We start from the raw sequence: 14265 nt of genomic DNA, 5'->3' as shown, positions 1-14265 counted from the left end.
TGATAGTTGTAGTAGTATTAGTTGTAGTAGTTGTGCTAGTGGTAGTAGTAGTAGTAGAAGTAGTGGTAGTAGTAGAAGTAGTGGTAGTAGTAGTAATAGAACTAGTGGTAGTAGTAGTAGCAATAGTGGTAGTAGTAGTAGCAATAGTGGAAGTAGTAGTAGAAGTAGTGGTACTACTTGGATATATTCTTCTGCATGGATTGATATCCAAACTACATGGCTTCTCTTGAGACATATGTGCTTGTTGGCCATCGTGCCGCTGTTTTTTGTAGGTTTTGGAAACCTCACCATGCAGGGGAGGTTCTGCCAAAATTTTTTTAAATGATAGTATTTTGTTCCATTTTTGTAGAGAAGAGCCCGTCGGAGCCAAGTCAGAGTTCCCGTTGCCGTGTCGGTCTGCCTGCACCGCGTCGCCTCGCCACTGCACCAACCCGCCATGGCCCCGCTAGCCTGACTTCGCCGCCACCCTAGGTATAACCCCTCTTTCCGTATCATGGTTGTAGATCACGTAACCCAGTTAGGCGTCTCCCGTTCGAAAGAGATACGGTTGGAGGTATGCAGATCTTTGCATATCTATGACCGTATCTATTTTGGATTGTCCATGTTTTTTGGATAGCCCGCGGATGCATAGATGGGTTAGTTTCCATGGTCTGCTCCGGTCCGAGAAAGAGTTTTGGCATCACCTCCCTATTGTTCTCTGGATACGCACTCTTCTTTGGCAGGACGTGTATCTAGAGAACAGCGGGGAGGTGCTGCCAAAATTCTATCTCGGATAGGAGTAGAGCATGGAAACTAATCTCATCTACGCATCCGCGGGTGGGATTAGGACCTATCCTCACCTATTAGACAGTAGGAACACCATGTAGATGCAATTGATAGTTACATTACTCACTGATACATATGTTAGAGGATGGATGACCATCAGTGGATGTACACGGGCCGGAGAAGTCAGAGTGATTACACCACGAAATGGATGAACAAGACCAATGCTTTCTTGAACAGTGCATTTGGCAAGGCTGCTAAAGGACATTGCCTAGTTTTGTGTCCCTGCAGCAAATGTGGAAATAGGAGAAGGGTAAACAAAGGTGGAAATGGGTAAACATCTTGTGAAGAATGGATTTACGTCGGACTACACCCAGTGGGTCCACCATGGTGAAGCCCATCGTATGAGAGAGGAGGTGGTGAGACCATGGGTGGAGGCTTTTGATGCTGATGCGGGGGTAGCAGACATGTTAGATGACTTTCACCAAGGACAGTTCGATGAGGGACATGAGAAGGAGGAGATGGAGGCGATTGCACATGCATTCTATGACATGATGGACTCGGCACAGAAACCCCTTCATGATCGGTCAATGGTGTCTCAACTGGATGCCATTGGACGCTTAGTGGGGTTGAAGTCTGAGTTAAACTTGAGTCGAGAAGGCTTTGATAAGATGTTGGCCATGATTGGCACCCTACTTCTGAAGGGCCACATTCTGCCAAAGAGCATGTACGAGTCACAGAAACTCCTTCGTGCATTTAAGATGCCGTATGAGCAGATACATGCTTGTCCAAAGGGGTGCGTCCTATTTAGGAAAGAACATGAGCATGCAAAGTTCTGTCCAAAGTGTAAATCCTCCAGGTACCTAGAGGTAGACTCTGATGATGGCCAGAAGAGGCAACTTATGATCCCCGTGAAAATCCTATGGTACCTTCCATTCCTACCGAGGATCCAACGGCTATACATGACCGAGGAATCCGTGAAACAGATGACATAGCACAAAAATGGCAAACGGTATAATCCTAAAAAGATGGTACATCCATCCGATGGTGAAGCTTGGATCCGCTTTAATGACAAACATCGTGACAAAGTAGATGAGGCTCGTAATGTACGTGTCGTGCTGGCAATAGATGGGTTCAATCCTTATGGAATGATGTCTGCCCCATACACATGTTGGCCCATCTTTGTTATCCCCCTTAATCTCCCCCCGGTGTCTCCTTTCAACGACATAATGTATTCTTGTTGTTGATAATTCCTGGACACCCAGGGAGTAATATGGGTGTGTTCATGGAGCCCATGTTTGATGAATTGGTCCGTGCTTGGGACGAAGGGGTATGGACATACGATCGAGCTACAAAGACAACCTTCAAAATGCACGTTTGGTACCACTACTCCCTGCATGACTTCCTGGCGTATGGGATATTCTACGCCTGGTGTGTTCATGGGAAGTTCCCATGCCCAATATGCAAGGAAGGTGTGAGGTTCATTTGGTTGCAGAAGGGTGGCAAGTATTCGTCGTTCGACAGACATCATCAATTCCTACCTCTTGACCATCCATTCAGACAAGACATCAAGAACTTTATGAAAGGTGTCAAAGTGACAAACCCTACACCGCGGATGATGACTGGTGTCGAGATTCATGCTCAGATAGATGCTCTTGTGCCCAATGAAGAAGGTGGTTTTGTGGGATATGGTGAGCAACATATGTGGACTCATATCTCAGGCATGACGAGGCTCCCCTATTTCGATGACCTTCTTCTACCACATAACATTGATGTAATGCACACTGAAAAGAATATCGTCGAGGCACTTTGGGCAACACTCATGGACACTAATGTTCCCTGATGGGTATGCAGCGAATCTAAAGAGGGGAGTGAACTTAGGCACTTTGTGAGTCAACGGGATGAAGAGTCATGACTACCACATATGGATTGAGCGGCTTCTTTCGGTGATGGTTTGAGGCTATGTCCCGGAGCATGTCTGGCAAGTGCTGCTAGAGTTGAGCTACTTATTCCGCCAGCTTTGTGCCAAGGAGCTCTCTCAGACCGTCATTGATGACTTGGAAAAAATGGCACCCGTGTTGTTCTGTAAGTTGGAGAAGATCTTTCCACCTGGCTGCTTCTTGCCGATGCAGCATTTGATTGTGCACCTCCCGTATGAGGCATGGATGGGGGGCCATGCAGGACCATTGGTGCTATCCAATCAAGAGATGTCTGAAGACTCTTCGCAAAAAATGTAGAAATAAAGCCAAAATTGAGGCTTCCATTGCAGAGGCATACATTCTAGAGGAGGTGTCGAACTTCATAGAGAAATACTACACTGAGAACATTCCTAGCATTTATAATCCACCCCCTCGTTACAATGCTGGCGAAAATGAATCGAACCTCAGCCTTTTCCAAGGGCAACTATGAAGCGCAAGTGCATCGACCACTAAGCAATTGAAAAATGAAGAGTGGCGCAGTATCATGCTATATGTGTTGACCAACCTTGTCGAGGTGCAGCCATTCATTAGGTAAGTTCTGAATGAACTTGTTTCATTTCGCCGTATGTCCTTGTTTCTTCGTCCAACCCCCTTGTTTCTCGTTGGTATAGGGAATTTCTTCATCAATCCTGGCATGGATCAAGGCAACCTACCCCGCAAGAAAATGATACCCTTCTTTCATAGGGTGCAGGACCAGAGAGCCCTGATTTCATTTGTTGGTTCAAACAGAAAGCCCAAACTAATGCGCCTATAAGTGACGAGCTGAGATAGGTTGCAAACGGCTATGCCGTTAGGGTCAAGTCATTTACTGGTTATGACATGAATGGATATCGTTTTCACACAGCAGGCTATGAGCAGAGTCGGCCCAATCGAAAAACCACAAACAGCGGAGTTGTTACGCCTGACACTGATGGACTCGACTATTATGGAAGAATTGAAAAAATTTATGAACTATCATTCTATGGTTCCAAACCTCTTACTCCTGTCATATTCAAATGCCACTGGTTTCATCCTGGAGTAATGAGACGGGCCCCTAAGCTTGGGCTAGTCAAGATTCGATAGGATTCCGTCTATCTAGGAAAAGATGTCTACATTGTGGCTCAACAGGCCATCCAGGTTTATTATACGTCATACGCGTGCAAAGACGCCGAGCATCTTAAGGGTTGGTCTATTGTGCACAAGTTATCGCCACACGGTAAACTACCTATCCCAAATGATGAAGATTACAACTTCAACCCAAACACATATGATGGAGAGTTCTATCAAGAAGAGGGGCTACAAGAGAGGTTTGACATAGACTTAACTGAAGAGATTGGAATGGAAGTAGACAATGAAAGGGATGATGACGAGGATGTTGGAGACGAGGTCCAAAATCTGAAGGACATACAAATGCTTGAGCGATTACGTTTAGTCAATGACAATGAAGACAACATTCCTCCTTCGGATAGTGTTGATGAGTTGGACAATGTTGATAGTGATGACAAGACCTATGATCCAGCTAATCTCAATCATGAAGATTAATTCTAATACATGTAATACTATGTTTTTTGTAATTATGTTTTGTTTATTTTTGCATATATTTCTAATACATGTATTACTATGTTTTTTGTAATTATGTTTTGTTCATTTTTGCACCTATTTCTAATTACGTCTTGTTTTTCTTTTTTATTGTAGTTGATTGAACAAAGATGGTGGGTGACCATCATAGGTCCGTGAACTTGATTTACCAAAGACCACGCTGGCTGCAGGAGGAGACAAAGGGGGCGGTGGAGGGATCGGATAGGAGGAGGAGGAGGACCGCCAGCCACAGGAGGGGGGCGTCTCCTCCCACGCCGCACGAGGAGGAGGTGGCGCCCGTGGATGAATCGGACGAGGAGTTGGTTCGCCAGACGGATGAGGAGGAGGGGCCGCATGAGGACGATGAGTGCGAGGCGATAGGCACGGGTTCCGCTTCCTCGGACTCCTCTTCAAGTGTCTACTTGCGAGGTCCCACGAGCCTCCCACAGGTTCCGCTTCCTCACCAATGCCTAGTGATTCGGCCCGAAGGGCAAAAGTAAGTAACTTTATATGTTATCACCACTACTTCATATGATATGACAAAAAAAAACTAATATTTTTCTTAATCACTTATGCAGGAACTGGGTGGTTGTGTCGAGTGGTAGCGCACGGCTAGTCAATGGCATCCTGGGTCTTCTGTGCAGGCAACACTTCCCCGGCATTGTCATGTACGCATCGAAGACGGAGCCGGCCTACTCGTTTGACCACTACGTCGTCGCCCTCGATGCGGAGTACCCCAACTAGGCGGCGTGGGTGAAGGCAGAGTTTTGGGTAAGTCTCACTCGCACAACATTGCTCAATACGTCGTATTCATTGGACTTTTCTTGAAATAATGAATAGATACATCGCTTTTGTATGCAGACTTATTACAGATGCGAGGAGGGATTTGAGGCTAGGGCAGAGCAGGTGACTACCAAAGCCTGTAAAAAACTCGTCACCGACATGCATCACGAGGTGCGCATCCAGGCCATCGTAACCTACTACGGGTCGAAGCTTGGAGAGAGGAAAACCAAGAAAGACGCAAGAGAGATGTAGCTGACCCGGGAGCAGTACCTTGAGGTAAATGAAGAACATCAATATTGATTCGTTTTGAGATTAAATTGGTTTAATTTGATCTTCTTATATGTCCAATACTTGATGACGTGTAGATGATTCCCTGGTGGTGTCAAGCGTATCCCGAGTGTTGGGCGATGATGGTGGAGAGGTGGCTCACGGAGGAGTACCTCAAGATGCACAGGGATGCCCGGGACCGTCGTTTGCAGATGCAAGGTCCAGCACACCATCAAGGCAGCTGTAGCCTCACCGGATACAAACAAGCATGGGTACGTGAATTCATTTATCTATTGTGATGCTCAGTTCTGCCTAATTTGTAATCATCGTGCTGTCTATCTCGTAGTCGGCGTCACATAGTGGCCAGGCTTGCTCGGACTTTCAGGCATGGTGTATGGCCCACAAGGGCAAGGCGATGTCCGATGTCTCCTTCAACCTGGAGGCCCCGCCCGAGGCATACACGAACCCAAGCGTCCACTCCCGTATCAATGAGTACACTGAGGTGGCGAGATTGCTCCATAGGCCAGACCACGATCCGAGCACCCAGGACTTCGATGGAGAGGCTGTCATGAGGGCGGGGCAAGGCAAGAAGCATGGGCGGTTCTGGCTTGGCGACGACGTCATCGACACGGCCTCTACTCCCTCTCTCTCCTAGATCCGAGCACGGAGCACAAGCGAGAGCCCGGCCATTCGCACATGGTCGACCGCTGCACAGCACCGAGTCGACGCACTCGAGGTTATTCCTGTTTTACTCGTCATACATTGATATTTACACACCTTAATTAGCTTTGCATTACTGAAACATTAGAGTGAAATATTGCAGGCCCGACTGGAACAAGAAATGAGGCAATGTCAGGAGCTGGAGGCCAGGCACCAGAGGATGGTGGCCCAGCTGGAGGCCGAGCGGGTCAAGCGGGAGGCCGAGCGGGCCGAGCGGTAGGCCCAGGCACAGAGGCAGACGGACATTACGGAGTTCCTACAAGGGCTTGGGCAACGTGTGGACTTCTCTCTGTCACCTGGGCTGTTGGTTCCACCTCCGCCTCCGCGTCCTGCAGCTCCAGCTACTCCTGTGAGTATGAAAGTTTTTTACTTTCGCTTGTGCTTTGGTTGTATGGCCTCTACCTTCCTAGATTAGCTATCCAAATAATCTTGTCTCACATGCAACCTTTTCTCCTTTGTGCAGTCTTCATCTGACGGTGGTTCTAATAATCCACCTCATGCACCTCCGAATGATGGAGCTGGGCCTTTACCACAGTCGTAGTGGTCGAGATAAGTGCACATTGTATTTTTTTCATTTGTTGTTCACTTGGTGATGGACTTGTGATATACTTGTGATGCACTTGTGGACTTTGATGGACTTGTGGATTTATTTAGATGGACTTGAGCACTTATTATTATATATGTGATATATATTGTGATGGATGTGATATGTGCGGATGGATGTGTGGATGGATGAGATATATATGTGATGGATGAGATATATATGTGATGAATGAGACATATATATGTGATATATGTTTATATGAATTTATTTGTCATGATGGAATGTAAAAAAAATTAAAAATTACCATTTTGGGTCACTTTGCCGAGTGTTGCACTCGGCAAAGTACCCCGTTGCTGAGTGCCATGGTCATAGCATTCGGCAAAGCTGGAAAAATGGGCCGAGTGCCATGACCATGGCACTCGGCAAAGAATTTTTTTAAAAAAAAATTCAAACTTTGCCGAGTGCCGGCCAGAGGGCACTCAGCAAAGAATTTTTTTTAAAAAAAATCAAACTTTACCGAGTGCCAGCCAGAAGGCACTCGGCAAAGTTATTTTTTTAAAAAAAATCAAACTTTACCGAGCGCCGGCAAGGATGCACTCGGCAAAGAATTTTTAGAAAAAAAAAATAAAACATCTTTGCCGAGGGCCGGATAGAGGGCACTCGGCAAAGAATTTTTTTTAAAAAAAAATCTTTGCCGAGGGCCTGCAGGGTTGGCACTCGGCAAAGCGACCGTCAACGGGGCCGGCGCTGTGACGGACGCTTTTCTTTGCCGAGTGCCCCCGGGACTCTCGGCAAAGCCTTTGTCGAGTGCCCGATAAAAGACACTCGGCAAAGAAGGCTTTGCCGATCAATTTTTTATCATGTGTTCTTTGCCGAGTGCCGCACTCGGTAAAGGATTTGCCGAGTGCAATTTGGCTTTTACCGAGTGCCTCAGGCACTCGGCAAAGCAGTAGTGTATAGTCCTACATAAATACCATTGCACGCACACTGCAGTGATCTTGGAGATCCTGCTCGACAAGCGGCCTGATCTTATCGACCTGACCGACGACGATGGCAACAACGCCATGCACTACGCTGCGCAGAAGGACGACCAGAGAGGCAGAGAGCGATGGAGATGCTGCTCAAGAAGCGGACGGAGCTGGCCTATAAGCGCAATCACAGGAGTATGTCCCCGCTGCACGTCGCCGCGCAATACGGCTCGACGGATGCTATCAAGGCACTGCTCGGGCATTGCCCGGACGTGGCCGAGATGGTGGACTGCAACGGCCACAACGCCTTGCGCACCTCCGTCTTCAACGGCAAGGAGAACGCGCTCCGATGCCTTATCCGCCATGTCAGTCCCGCGGAGCCGCTTAACCGGCTCGACTCCAACGGCGACACGCCTCTGCACCTCGCCGCCAAGATGAGCCGCGTCCAGAGCGGACTGCTGCTGCTCAGCGACCGTCGCGTCGACCCCTGCGCCCGCGACCACGACGGCCAGACGGCGCGCAGCCTCCTCGAGAAAAAGTGGACAACCGGCATGATGGAGACCTACGAGGTGCACCTCCGGAATCAGCTCAAGAAGCAAGAGTCCAAAAAGGTGACTGTTGCCGCCCACTGTCTCTGGCGGACGCAGGAGCATCAACAACAAGGACTTCGACAGTGTCGTTGACGCCTACTTCCTCGCCGCCACCCTCTCATCGCCACCGTCACCTTCACCGCCACCTTCACCATGCCCGGCGACTAGGACCAGACCAAGGGTATCGCCCTTCACGGCCACAACAGCGAGTTCAAGATCTTCGTGGTCTCCAATACCGTCGCCATGCGCAGCTAAATCGTCGTCATCATCTTGGTCATGTGGGCCAGGCAGGAGCCCGTCAAGCTCAGGCTCCACAACCTTATGTGGAGCCAAACACTGACCATCGTCGCCTGCCTCGCCATGCTCCTCTCGCTCATGACTGCCGTCTACATCACCGTGGCGCCAACAGCTCCATGGCCTGCCTACGCCGTCATAAGCATTGGTATTTCCAGTCCAGCCCTCTTCTTCGTCATATTATGGATGGGGAGGTGATGATCCAAGTCCGCTAGAAGCCGTCATCAACATATATATGTCACTATGTAAAAAAAGTTGATCCAAGACGCGTGTTAATGCACATCACGGACGCGGTTTTACGCGTCTCTCATAATGCGTCTATGATTACTGCTTACTTCAAACACGTAAATCCACGTTTGTAATAAGTACATATCACATACGTGTGTTCATAAAAGACGTCTGTGATAAGGGTACACGCATATGTGATAGGAGTCACTCATCACAGATGCATAGTCAAAACGTGTCTGTGACGACCCTTATCACAGACGCACATAGCCAAAACGCATCCTTGATCACGATTTACAAAAATAAAAAATAAAAATCCACAATGCCGGCGTCCCGGCCGTTGGCGGTGGTGGCGCAGACATGGTGTTCGACGAAGTGCGGCCCTGGTTCAGAGGCACCAAGGCTCAACGAGGCGCAGCCGCGCAGGATCCGCAGCACCGGCCGTGGGTGGACCTCCAGTGGACATCCTCAGCGTCGTGGCCGGTCGCCTCACCCTCTTGGAGGACCACGCCAGGCTGCACTCCGTCAGCCGCGTGTGGTGAACCAACCTTGGTTTGTGTATTTTTTTTAGCAAGATGTGTTGCGTGGTTCCGTAACATACACGGACATGTTACTTGGTGAACCAACTTTGGTATATATTTCCAGCTCTCTTCCTGTTGCTTGCTGCTCTCTTCCTGTTGCTTGCTGCTGTATCCGCAACAAGCATGCCGAGCACAAATCGACCAAGTTTGGTGTGTTGACTTCCTTTTCTTTGAAGCAAACTTTTGTATCTTACTCTCTCGCTTTAAGCATGATCATGATCCCATCTATCTATACTAATCCTTCTCTTAGTCATTGGATCAACCACTACTGGAAAACTGGACTCTGCCGAGTGCCTGAGACTTTGCCGAGTACTTTTTATCGGGGCACTCGGCAAAACAATATTTTGTCGAGTGCCGCACTCGGCAAAATAAAGCACTCGGCAAAGGTGGCTTTGCCGAGTGCCAGGCACTCGGTAAAGCCTGGCTCTCGGCAAAACTGGGCTTTGCCGAGTGCCGCGGCACTCGGCAAAGATCCCACTCGGCAAAAGGTGGCCGGCCCGTGACGGCGGCCACCTGCCGTCAGATTTTGCCGAGTGCCTAACGGCTGGCACTCGGCAAATTTTTTTTTATTTTTAAAAACTTATTTTGCCGAGTGCCAGCCCCAGGCACTTGGCAAATTTTTTTTTATTTTTTAAAAACATATTTTGCCGAGTGCCAGCCCATGGCACTCCGCAAATTTTTTTTAAATATTTTGCCGAGTGTAAGCCTTGGGCACTCGGCAAAAAAAATTATTTTTTAAAACTTATTTTGCCGAGTGCCAGCGCTAGGCACTCGGAAATTTTTTTTATTTTTTAAAAACATATTTTGCCGTGCCCCGATGGCACTCGGCAAAAAAATATTGATTTTGGGTCCAAATTTTTTTCTAGGGCCTTGTGACAGTATTTCAAACTCTATTTAAAAATTTGGGGCAATTTTGACTTTTTTTATATATTTCATTAGTTTATTTCGTTTCGTCGAATTTTTCGGGTTATTTCAAATTTGAACTGCATGTACATGGAATAATAGACTTTGGTCATCCAAAAATTGATACTCATAATATTTAGGGTATGTTTAGGCCGTATCCAGGAACTCACATGAAATCTCGAGCATCTCATTGACATAACATGTCGAGGTACTTGTTGGAAATGTGATTTTAAATTATATAAAATGCAAACGAAGTCCGAAAATCATGAAACTTGTCGAGGCGTCGTGTTATCGCATGTGGAGGCTGTGGTAAAAAATTGAGAAGGTTTCGAGCAAGTTGTGACGTCGGATGCCAAAAACCCTCAGCGCCCCACTCCCGACTCCACCCACCGTCGACGAGCACACTAGGTTCGCCCTTCCCTTTCTATTCAAATCGTGCAATTGATGTCGGCCATCGAGCCCTTGTTAGTAGTAATAGTTGTTGTATGTGGTTTTCGGCCATCGAGCCGTTGTTTGTGGATGTTGGCATTCGTGCTGATCTTTTTTGCAGGTTTTTGAAACCTCCCCGTGCACGGGAGGTTCTATCAAAATTTTCAATTGTCACTAATGTATCGCCTTTTTATGCAGGAGGAGGCCCCAGCGGAGGGACCTCGGTGACCCCGATTGTCTTCGTCAGCATTGCGGGTCTGCTTGCACCGCATCGCGGCGCCACTTCACTGACTCGCCACAGCCCCGCTAGCCTGACCTCACCGGCACCCTAGGTATAACCCCTCTATCCGTATCATGGTCTTAGGTCGCTGATCCCAGTTAGGCGTCTCCCATCCAAGTGCAGTTGCCAGCTCCAGCTCCGGTTCGACACTTCACTCCTGTGAGTATGAAAGTTTAATGCGTTCGTGCCGTTGGGATTGTCGGCCTTCGTGTCGTTGTGATTTTCGGCCTTCGTGCCGTTGGGATTGTCGGCCTTCATGCCGTTGTGATTGTCGGCCTTCGTGTCGTTGTTTCTTGCAGGTTGGAAACCTCCCCGTGCAGGGGAGGTGCTGCTGAAATTTTCAATTTTGAGTCTAACACATGCAATCTCTTCTCTTTTGTGCAGCCTCCGTCGGTGGGTTCAAACAATCCCGCTACCGTGTCACCGACAGCTGATCGCGTCAACCCTTCGCCGTAGTTCGGTCCTTCACCGCAGTCCAGGGGGCCACACCTGCAGTCTCCGTCGCCGCAGTAGGGATGTTGAACTTTGTGATGTTGAACTTGTAATAATAAACTTGTGATGTTGAACTTTGGTGCATTTGTGATGGATTATATATATATATATATATATATATATATATATATATATATATATATATATATATATATATATATATATATATATATATATATATATATATATATTGTCTGTTACAATGGAATGTAAAAAAAAATTGCAATTCTCGGGGTCTTTGCCGAGTGCCATGGGCAAGGTACTCGGCAAAGATTTTTTTTTAAAAAAAATTCTTTGCCGAGTGCCTTGCCGCGGCACTCAGCAAAGTATTTTTTTAAAAAAAATCAGAAATTCTTTGCCGAGTGCCTAAATAGAGGCACTCGGCAAAGAAATTATTTTAAAAAAATAAAAAAAAAACTTTGCCGAGTGCTTGGGCAGGGGCACTCGGCAAAGTAATTTTTAAAAAAAAATAAAAAAAACTTTGCCGAGTGCCTGGGCAGGGGCACTCGGCAAAGTACTTTTTTAAAAAAAAAACTTTGCCGAGTGCCTAGGCTGGGGCACTCGGCAAAGTAATTTTTAAAAAAATAAATTTTTTTTTGCCGAGTGCTGGGTCGGGCACTCGGCAAAATAACCGTTAACGGCCGGCGCCGCAACGGCCGAAAATATTTTGCCGAGTGCCGCCCCAAGCACTCGGCAAATTTTTTTTTATTTTGCCGAGTGCCCGAATAAAAAGCACTCGGCAAAGACCCTTTGCCGAGCGGACTTTGCCGAGTGCTACACTCGGCAAAGCCTTTACCGAGTGCAAAGGGCTCTTTGCCGAGTGTAAAAACACACGGCAAAGCCGCGGCCTCCAATAGTGAACAAAACTGTTTCTCAACTTGGTCCAAACCACTACAACTGCAAGTCCAATCAAAATCAAGTCTCACATCTATTCCTCCTCAACAAAACTCTGGTCTTATTTGGCTGCACTCTAATGATCACCTCAATCCGTATGTATTATTGTAGTGGATTAGAGTAAAAACTAATTATTTTTCTATCATATTGTACCCAATACATGTGGAATGAGGATGGATTTGAAGTGCAGCCAAACATGGCCCTTAGCGGGTTTTCACGTTTCCACTGCATGCAATGGTGGGTTGAAATCTAAAATTGCCGCTTTCACTATACCTCCACGCATCTTCACCACACTAACATAGCGTTAGGTTGGCAGAAATGTAACGAGATATGATTATATGAGTAACGATTGCATTGCAAGTTGAGTGTTTGTTTCAGCCCCTCAGTAAACAAAGGCCACATTAGCAAATACAGATCAGCAGATAGCGGATACCCCTCTAAATCGTGTGGAATGGGATGCCGGTCATTCTTGTCTCTTCTTCACATGGGTGCTGGAGCCGCTGAACAAACCTCCTGGTGCTGCTTCTTCACGTGGGCGCAAGAGCTGCAAAGAACAAGGCGCTCGGTGCTGACTGCTGAGGATGCAAGAGTGAGCGAAAGCGTTTCCATTACCGACTAGAACCAAACAAATATTATGATCTGATACATTGTTTACATTTCCGGTTCAATTGGATTCCATTACTGTTTGCATTTACACTTACCAACCAAACAACACCATGAGAGAGGTTCATTCACTACCTGCCCACTCTTAAACTTTGAAATGAATCAGAATTTTTAAATGGAAACTCAGATCTCTTTGCCCATCGTGATAGTCCCATGATACCCTAACTATTACAAGCAACCACTTTTCAACTATTTATAGTTCCGTACAAGCATGTCAAGATACATAATACGAATATTACACTTTTTTAGTACGAATCCTTAGGCTAAATAAAGAAAAAAACTCTGAAGAGTTCAAACGTTGCAGCGAAGCTTGGTGAACTGCCTTCCGTAGGCACCCTTAAGTGTGAATGGCACCACCCACTATGGCCCTGTTTATTTGGGCTTCCTAGGATCTTTTGGACCTCAGCTTTGGGGCCTTCCAAAAGCCAAAAAAACTCTCGAAAACCAAAAGTCAGAAGCTCCTCAAAGTGAGCTTTTTTGGGTTTTTTTTTTTTGGCTCATGGTAGCTTTTTAGCTTTTGGAAGGTCGCAAAGCTGAGATTCAAAAGCTCCTAGGAAGCTAAAATAAATAGGGCCTATATATTCTCAACACTTCTATAAATTCAAACTCTGCACACCATCAAAATTGTGAAGACCATGGTGTATGTGGTCAATTTTGTGGATCCTTGTCGTGATTGTCTACATATATGTAGTTAGAGTTTGGATTCAGTACAAAGAGGTGTTGAATTTCACTATATTTTGGTGATATTTTGTTGAAAGATTACATTTTTACTTTTGTAAAATAATAGATACCAAATGCAATACTGAACATGCTTATATTATAAGATTGTAGACAATTCGTCACTTTTCAGTGTAGAAGTGCACCATCGTGGATTTTTTTCATGTGCTTCCATGGAACAGGGTGTATACTAAGGAATGATAGAAAGGTCGATTAGTAGTTTTTTATGGTTGTGATGCTAAGGAATGATCACTCCCATTTTTGCAAAATATTGTTGATGTATAGAGTTAGGCTATGTAGAGCAAAGACCGGTCAGCTGGTGGTATTAGTGTCTTCTAGATTATAGTGTGGCAAAGGAGTTTTGCTTCTAATGATATGTGATTTTTTTTAGAAAAAGAAAAAATTTTATTTTTGCCTCTGCAAGAGTTTTGGCAACCATTTATTATTACAGATCTACCCTCCGGCTGATTGAAGACTCAAAAAAATAAAAGATGATTTTGAGATAAACTCAAACTTGTATTAGAAGACAAATACCAACAAGTTGTAGGAGATGGCTATCGACCTGTCTGGATGATGCAGCTCCTGGGAGCTAATTGCGAAGCACGTGATACCATGGA

The 14265-nt window shown here is 46.3% G+C and overlaps 1 pseudogene; it reads left to right on the top strand.

Moving 5' to 3' along the window:
• Positions 1-7861: 7861 nt before the first annotated feature.
• Positions 7862-8662, top strand: LOC136488541 (ankyrin repeat-containing protein NPR4-like; annotated as a pseudogene).
• Positions 8663-14265: the final 5603 nt, after the last annotated feature.

This window comes from Miscanthus floridulus, chromosome 10 (assembly GCF_019320115.1).
Source record: "Miscanthus floridulus cultivar M001 chromosome 10, ASM1932011v1, whole genome shotgun sequence".
Taxonomy (NCBI): Eukaryota; Viridiplantae; Streptophyta; class Magnoliopsida; order Poales; family Poaceae; genus Miscanthus; species Miscanthus floridulus.
This window is presented reverse-complemented; position numbering and strand designations above follow the sequence as displayed.